Source organism: Parasteatoda tepidariorum, chromosome 10, assembly GCF_043381705.1.
Source record: "Parasteatoda tepidariorum isolate YZ-2023 chromosome 10, CAS_Ptep_4.0, whole genome shotgun sequence".
Taxonomy (NCBI): Eukaryota; Metazoa; Arthropoda; class Arachnida; order Araneae; family Theridiidae; genus Parasteatoda; species Parasteatoda tepidariorum.
In genome coordinates this window covers 66,778,569-66,788,219 of record NC_092213.1, presented here as the reverse complement: position 1 = coordinate 66,788,219, position 9,651 = coordinate 66,778,569, and the positions used below count along the sequence as shown (strand labels likewise).

Here is a 9,651-nt window from a genome sequence, read left to right as displayed (position 1 = left end):
TCCTCATTAAAATGTATAATTTCTTATTTTCAAATATATGATTAAATCCAATATTTGATTACATATTAGAAAATAATAAATTTTACACTTAAATGAAATTTATTCTTTTGATATTAAAAATAGTTACGATGAATCATGATTTAAAACTAAAAGGAAGAATTCCTTATTAAATCATTTTCTATTACGAGATACACATAATATTGCTTCATAAAAAGCATCAAACAGTTCTACATGTTGATTTTATTGAATTATAGCGTGATAAATAACACTGATTTATTCTAATAAAAAGTTAAAAATTCACCACTTGAAAATACTTAAGTGCTATTAAATTAGTTAAAGCAAAAATATTTGACGTCGAGAAATTTGAACTATTTTACAGTTTTCTGTTAATACAAATCTGTTCGCTAGTACATCCAGCCCCAGTACTTCCGAGGATGACGTCATGTGTAAAATTACAAAATATACCTCCACAAACATAAACATATAAACTTGAGGTTGAAACATAATAACCTGAGGTAGAACATAAAACACCTCACGTTAGTAAAAATTACCTTTACAACTATCAAAAAATACACTAGAGGTAGATAGATATAATAAACGAAGAAATAATAAAAAATTTTGTAACTTCAAAAACAAATAAATAAGAAAGAGAGAGAAAAGTAAAAAAATAATTTGATCTTTACCTGTAGCTGGATGAGAGGGGAAAAAATACACGTAGTCGGCAGGATTCGAACCTGCGCGGGAAGATCCCAATGGATTTCTAGTCCATCGCCTTAACCACTCGGCCACGACTACTTGGTCACAAGAATCTTTGCAATAAACAACAATGCTCGAATTTATCTGTATTTTTTTTTATATCAGAAATTACGATTAATTACTGAAACCAATTACACAGCATCAACAGTTAAAATCACTTTTTAGGGTCTTTTGTATAACTTTTAGAATTTTATTTTGATTGCTATGTACTTGATTCGACTCGGAATTTGTGTTTTGCTAGATTGGATGGCAACAGTCCAAAAGCTAGTCATCTTTTCAGCCATCTTGTTTATTTTCGAAATATTCTTTTATTATATTTTTATTTATTATATTTTTTTATATTATTATTTTATGATGTTTTGCATTATAATTCTAACATTACAATGTTAATTACACGTTAGGTTGTTGAATAAATACTTCCACAGGCGTAAAAAAAACATTATTCAGGTTGATAAGTAATAACTTATGGTTGAAAATGAAACACCTTAAAGTACTTAAGTACCTACTTCTCCACAGATGTAAGATGAAACACCCCAGGTTGATACATATATACCTCTGGAGGTATATTTTAGGTATTCATTTGCATCCTTTTCTACCTAACGACGCAGTTAGATAACAACCTCATTCATACCTCAATTTTTTCGTAAGGGGATACTACCCAAAAATTACAAACAATGCTATTTTACACAAATATAGCCAAATAAGGGATAACACTAAAAACAGGACTAACTTTACACTTTATTTATGCTGAGATATTAATTTCGCTAAATTTGTTTCAGGCTCTTGACTAGGACTGGGCTATAAATCGATGTATCGAGACATATCGATTTAACGCATATATCGGCAAGACGATACAGCGACTTTCATTCAAGGCGATGCATCAGAAATCTGATTTAAGCCATCGAGCAAAGACAACGAGCGCAAAACGATATAGCGATATAAGACACGCAAGGATATAAGATAACGATATAGCGATATAAGACTCTTCTCTTACGTTCCGATGTCGACTCGCGCTGTGGAAGACGATGTTCGTTTCGTTATGTTGAAATGGCCTTGATTGGTGAGCTGTAGAATCAGAATCAGAGTTTTGAGAACACATATCGTTATATCGCATGTTCCTTTTCGCACCTCTTAGCTTTTTTTTTCTTTGTCGCGACTTTTCTTGTAGATTATTTTCAGTGGGACTAACTTCGTGATCGCCGATGTTACCTTGTTCTGAAGGCAATCTATTATTGAAAAGAATATATAAAGAAGAGTTTCTTCATTAATTAGATAAGTTTTTTTTTAAAAAAAACTTCTTTTTATTTTTAAATGTGAAAATTATCGGCAATCTAATTTAGGCGCCCATAAAGAATTGAATTTGTTAGGTTATTTTTTTACTTTCTTTTAATTTATTAAAAACTTTTTGGATGAAACTTCTAATAATTTAATGAGTTTTTATTACTGATTTTAAATTTATAAATCTTGTTGTTTTTATTTTTAGAAATAAAGTTAAAACAAAATTTATTTTTGTCATTTGGATTTGGACATAAGTCAATCAACTTTGTTTATACAAAAAAATTTGAAAGGTTTGCGTATTTTATTCATTTTTTTAAATCATTTAGCACTTCGTTTTATTAGAGAGTATAATAATTTTTTTTAAAAAATATTCTTTTCATATTATTTGTTAATTAGCTAAATATATTATCGAATATCACAATTTTTTTATTTTTAAGAAATTAAATCTTACTTTGTTTTTCGTTCATAATTCGGTCATTATTTAATTTAATTTAATTATTTATCTGAAATGATAAGGTCCCGCAGTGGACTGATCGTTAAGACACGGTTCCCTGCAGATCACCGAAGTCAAGCATCACTGGCTGCGGTCAGTGTGCGGGTGAGTGACCACTTGGATCAGTCTGCGTAGGGACCGAGGGTGTGCGGTATTGGTCCTCGTTAAACTGTTCTACCGTAAAGTGCTCGACTTCGCGTGCAGGTCGTCGAGCTACCGAAGCGGGGGTGCCATCCCATCTGCAGAGGATCAAAATTGTGATGGCATGTCTTCGGATCATCCTCAGGGATGTTTCCCAGACCGTCGCCAATAGCCCATTGTGCAGCTCTAGTGTGACGTAAATGAACTATAATAACTGAAATGATAATAATAAAAAATAGTGTTTTAAGGCGTTTTTTTTTTTTCTAAAATTTATTTAGCACTTTGTTTTAAACATACAAATAATTTTTAACGTTTCATTTAGAAATTGAACATTACGATCAAACTTAATAATTATGCAATTATTTATGCATAATAGTACAAGAAAATATTAATTTGTAAAAAACGCTTTAAAAAAATTCTTAACACTTTGTTTTACGCGTATTATGAATTTCTAAATAAACATTTCAATAAATATTTTAAGTAAGAATTGTACATTATAGTCAATTTATTTAATATCTTTCTTAAACAAAACATATATATCTTCAAATTTATAAATTGATTTAAATCAATCTGAGTATGAAGTTTTGATAGAAATCTGACTTTCTGTGCCTTACAAGTAAATGAAATTAAAAAATACTATATCGCGATACATCGCTATATCGCGATGTAAAACTAACGATGCATCACGATATATAATTTCTAATATCGCCCAGTCCTACTCTTGACCTGTTGGAGTTTATAAATTATCGAAAACTCTTATGAATGGTAAAATTATGCGTACATTTAAACATAAATCACATTAATAAAACTTCCTAGAATATTAAGCTTGTTTATACATCGCCTCGTTAGCATAGCATTCAGAGGAATACAGGGGAAGTTTTCTAAATTTCTTTCGGTTATAGGAAGCTTGTTATTGTTTACATTCAGTCAACCATCCATAAAAAAAAAACAAATAATTACATGACTTGAAACAGAAACGATAACCACAACAAGGCAAAACCGAAAAGCACCAATAGGAAATTACATACTAAATATCACTTTGGGAATACCACAACAGAAAAATCCGAAATGCTTGCAATAGAAAATAACACAAAAGAAAAGGCACTAATAGAAATTGAAGTGGAAGCACTGACACACATGGCAGCTTCATCAGGGGAGCCTTACCATGTAGTCAGTGCGGCAGCAGTTTCTGCGGTTGGCGGTAATTTACCACAAACAGCATTTGCCCCCCAAAAGACACCAAAAGCAAGTCAGCTGAATTGTATATCTGACGGAGAAATTGCACCCCTGATGAAGCTGCCATGTGTGCGAATGGCTCCATCCTCCATTTCAATTTCAATTTTAGTGATTTTTTTTTTCTTTTTGATATTTAGGATGTTATTTCCTGTTACAAACTTTTAGGATTTTTCCTGTTGTGGTATTCCCAAGGTGATATTTAGTACGTTATCTCCTGTTAGTGCTTTTTGGTTCTTTCCTAGTGCGGTAATCCTTTCAGTTTCATGTGAGGTAATAATTTTTTGTTTTATTTTATCTTCAAATATTCGACGTTGGCGAGTCGTCTGCGCAAGAGGGGTGAGTATTAGGCATCTTTTTCATCTCTCAACTTCAGTTCACGCAGGGCCGGATTAACCGTTAGGATCGCCTGGGGCCCCCTTAAAATGAACTTTTTGCTAAATTCAAAAAAAATTAAGAAAAACAATGATTTTTCAAAATGTTATGATTATTTTTTAGTTCTAATTTAATAAAATAAAGTAAAATCTAATTTATTATTATTTTAAATATGCTTTCTTAAATGAAAAGATTTATAAATACTTTTATATTTGAATAAATAAAAAATATACGAGAAAAAAATTTAATCTAAGGGCCCCAAAAATTTGAATGGCCAAGGGCTTAATCCGGCCCTGAGTTCACGCACCTTGAATTAATAGCAAATTTTGTAAAGTAACATATAGGTTGGTCCGTTATTCGTGTTGCTGAAATTCTTTTTGATCAAATCTCTCCTAAATTTCTTGTTCATGATTTTTCGATTTCTAGACCAAAAACGGCAGTTGCTTATTGGTTGTTTGTGGGTACATCGCCACTTTTTTGCGATGGCATTTGATTATTTTTCGGCCAAATATTAATTTTACGAACTATGCACGTTAGGCGATTGGTTGATGGATCGAACCCAGTCAAAATTATATATATATATATATATTGGTAGTAAATGTATTTAACAAAGTATGANATATATATATATATATATCTGGATTAGGCATATGATGTTCAAAAAGACAAAAGTATTTACTTTTTTCAAATACACACAATTATTAGCACCACACGAACCATGCAAACTTAATTTTTATTTCATTTCACTTATTATTAACTAAATATAATATTCCACTCATTTGATATGATTTAATATAGATAAAAACGCCTACAGACTTTGTATGAGATAAATAAAAAAAACTAAAAAAGTTTCAGTTCAATATTTTACAATTTTCGGGGTAATCAGCCTAATTGACAGTAATGGTGAATGGCACGTTTTTAATACGATAGAAGTCTCAACTTTGGAGTCCTTTTGAAATTGTGGGTTGTTATCGACAATGTCAACCTTCATCTATGAAAAGATACCCCATCATAGAATCGAGTTGATATGTCTTATATACTAGTGAATTGGAATTGTATTTCTGTAGTAGTAGACGCACTACAGTACTCCCCTACCTGAATTATATCTGCGATGGAATTTGATGGACGGATATCACTAATTGAATCATTGATGTCTTGTGAGTAGCCGGGAGAGCTGTATTAAGATCAGCTGACCGTGAGAGCTGTATTAAGTTCAGAGTCGTGATTGCTCCTGTATTGCCATTAGCAGTCGAGTGTATGCAGGCCGACGTTGTGTGTGATCGAGACTGTGCAGCAACAGCGCGAGGAGGTGGATAATGTCGTAGTCACAAGTAGCAAGTTAACTGCTCAATGTGGACCATCCATCGAAGTAAGCGTGTTCAGATCAAAGTAGGGGCTACTGCCAAGAAAGGCGTTTTCATTTCGAAGTAAGAGTTTCTGTCAAGGTAGGCATGTTCACATCACATCCGTGTTAACAATGTGGGGAGAGTAGATATCGACAATGTCAACCATCATCTATGAAAAGGTACCCCAACATAGACGCGAGTTAATATGTCTTATATACTAGTGAATTGGAATTGTATTTCTGTAGTGGTAGACGCACTACAGAAATCAATAAAAATAAATAAAAATAGTTTCCTTTTCGTTATTTTGTAATTATTATAGGGTAATCAGCTAAATTGACAATAATGTTAAATATAATTTTACCACAAAGAAGTTGGGTTACAAATATCGCACGTACCGTGCGATATTTGTAACCCAACTTCTGAACCCAGCAAGTTTGTAACCCAACTTGTGCACGTATTCTTCATATAAAGGAGAAAAACTGAAAGAAAAAAAAAGGTTCAGTGTTTAAAAATTTCGATTCATCTCGATAGCTTGAAATTATCAAGATACTGTAAAAAATTTCCGTGTATCTGAACATCAAAATTGGTGGCAACTACTAAGTGAATTTTCACTACACCAAAACTAGATTGGTGCAGAGAAAAAAAATTCTCTTTTACACTTCTTCGTGTAGAGTAGCCGCCATGTTTGTTCTTTAATTAAATTTATAATCGCAGTAAAATGTGATACACACAAGGATCAGTAAAGATACTTTTACCATACAAACTTTTGCCTTACATACTTTTACCTTACGAAAGAATCATAAATTTAGGAGAAAGAGATGCATACATTCAATATTTCTTAAAATAACATTTGTTTGATAATCAAACATACAACCCAGAAGAATATCATTATGAATTAAAACAAATCCGAATAGAAGTTAAATATCACAAAAACGTTTTATACAGCAGATGGATTTATGCAAATCTTAAGAGAACATCAATATCTTCATTATACTAAAAACATCTATGCATTTTACATGAATAATTTGTCAAATTAATCCGACAAGAAAATTGAAATTTCCTGACGGATAATCAACTACAATCAATATTCAATTGGAAAAGAGGATTGAAACTTACTTGGTATAATAACATGATATGGCTAGTTTGTCAATTCAATTGGATAAGAACTCATATTTCATCAATACCATGGATTGTCCCCATCCATGACCTGTATATTTCATGTAAACAAACCGCCATCTTATCAATATCTTGAAATTGTACAATTACGCTTTTCAAACTATAACAATAGTCCCTAAGCATTTATTTTACGTTTAAAACATGCACCATCATCATTCCACGTATGAATTTAGTTAAATAGTTTAAAAAGTACAATAATCATTCTTCAAATTTACGGAGCTCCGAAAACGCAACCTTCTTCAACAACGAGCTGCAAATTGGTGCAAGCTTTATCAATTATTGGTGTTAAGACTTAACTTCACACTTTGACGTTCGATTCGGAATTAAGCTTGAAATAAAGTAATCAGTCAAGCAATTTTTAGAGTTTTTCAACGCCGAACTCGGATTGGTATAGTACAACACCACAGTTTTTACAACGTAGGGCAATTACTTAAAGATCTCTAACTTCGAAGAAGAATGCGCTCCGAGATTACGAGGAAAAAGTAAAACACTTCCATTCTGGTATTTCGTAATTATCGGTGTGATTAGTAGTTATCACCCTTTTTGACGGTGTCGAGAAATAACACGCCCCAACCAAAATGGAAGTCCCAAACTTAAGCAATATTTTCCGTGTCAAATTATAAGGATAATCTAAAAAAAGTCAAATTTCGATATTTAGTCATTTTCTTGGCAATTAGCGAAATTGACAGTAATGCTAAATAACACGTTCCTACCAATTATCACGTGTTTGGCACAGCATAACCGATTCCGGCTCTTGTGCTATATAACTACGAAGCAAGTGGACAACAATATAGAACAGGGGTGGCGAACCTTTATACACCAACGTGCCATTTTTTCTAAAAAATTGTTTAATGAGGTCATAAATGTGCCGTCAAATAATTTTGACTTCGTGATTATTTGGAAAATAATAATACTAAATACTATCAACTCAAAATTCTTTATTTATATTTAAAAAAAAAAAAAAACATTTTGCAATGTCTCAGTTATACGCGTAATTCAACTTAAAGTAACATCAGTGTGACTTCTGTAGATGCAGATTAGATGACAAATAACTTATATTAGGTTGTAAGATGTTAGTTTAAGCAGGATTGTTAATTTTTTTCGCTAGTTATTTATTGTAAGCTTGTTTTTTTATGGTTATTAATTGTTTTTTAGCATTAATTGTTAATTTTTTTATTAATAATTGTTTATTATTTTGCATTTTTTTGTGAATTTTAATTTGTTACTTATGCTTCATAGTGTAATAACATTTGTGTAATAACAATTCATAGTGTAATAAAAAATGTGATCGGTGGCGTGCCCAAAATATTGCGTCGGGTGTCATAAATGGCACGCGTGCCATTGGTTCGCCATCCCTGATATAAAACCATGAAACGGTGAGTTTATGTAGGGCGACCAACCGATAACCAAAAGCCAAAGACAACTGTTGTTGTTGTAGTTTATTTACGTCGCACTAGAGCTGCACAAGGGGCTATTTTATAACCGTCGTTGAACAGCCGACCCAATTTTATGGGTTTACAACTACTAATGTTCAACTCCGTAACCTTGTAATTTTGAACCAATCTAGAACACAAGGAAACTCCTGGATCAGTACCCCCAGAGATTTTGATTTGTTGTGGGAACATGGACTTTGCGACTCGACAGATTTAACGTGCATCAGTCACCATTTACTACACGGGGAGTTTTCGGCCGTCGGGTCGAACCCACGTGGTCTTGGACATGGGCGACAGTCTGGGAAACATACCTGAGGATAAATCGAAGACATGCCATCACAATTTTGATCCTATTCAGAGGGGATGGCACCTCCGCTTCGGTAGCCCGACCACCTACACGCGAAGTCGAACACTTTACGGTAGAACAGTTTAACGAGGACCAATACCGCACACCCTCGGTCCTTACGCAGACTGATCCAAGTGGTCACCCACCCGCACACTGACAGCAGCCAGTGATGGTTGACTCTTAACGATCAGTCCACTATGGGACCTGAAGACAACTAGTAATCCGATATATTTAAAAGTTTTAAAATCTTTCATCTTGACCAAACTCTAGTTAATATTTTTTTTAAATTTTGTTTCTTTTAATAAAAATAAAAACACAATATGAGCTAAAATAGACTGCCTTTAATCTTTAGTATCCTTCTTTTCATATTCATCATCATTAAAATAAAAAAACTGGAGATTTTGTTTAAAATTTAACTGAAAATTTCTCAAAAATTCAAAATTCTTGAGTCATTTGCAACTCTAACTAGAGCTACTGCTGGTGATATTTTAGCAACTCATCTTTAATGATGTATCGGAGCATGCACACACTACACAACCATAATTTAGATCAGAGAGAAGGTAGTGATAGTTACTTATACTTAGAATAGTTAAGATTAATTTTAAAGGTAGGTAGGTATTTTATTTACGTCGCACTAGAGCTTCACAATGGGCTATTGGCGACGGTCTGGGAAACATCTCTGAGGATGATTCAAAGCCATGCTATCGCAATTTCGATCCTCTGCAGAGGGGATGATGGCTCATCTGCTTTGGTAGCCCGACGATCTGCGTGCGAAGTCGAGCACTTTAACGCGAACCGATACGGTACACCCTCGGTCCCTAGGCAGGCTTATCAAAGTGGTCACCCACCCGCACACTGACCGCAGCCAGTGATGCTTGACTTCGGTGATCTGTTGGGAACCGTGTCTTTACCATCATTCCACTGTGGAACGCTTGATTTTAAAAGCAAGAAAAAAGAATATATACTTTTAATTTTAAGATTCCATGATCCGGACAGAATCAGATCATTATCTCTGCAGCCTCCCTGGCCGAGCAGTATTGCCCACCAAATGGTGTGTGTAGCGGGTTCGGATTC

At 33.3% G+C, this 9,651-nt stretch overlaps 1 non-coding gene across 1 annotated transcript; it reads right to left on the bottom strand.

Moving 5' to 3' along the window:
* Positions 1–713: 713 nt before the first annotated feature.
* On the bottom strand, positions 714–795 carry TRNAS-AGA (transfer RNA serine (anticodon AGA)). The gene has a single exon. It is a non-coding gene; the product is annotated as a tRNA-Ser (tRNA).
* Positions 796–9,651: the final 8,856 nt, after the last annotated feature.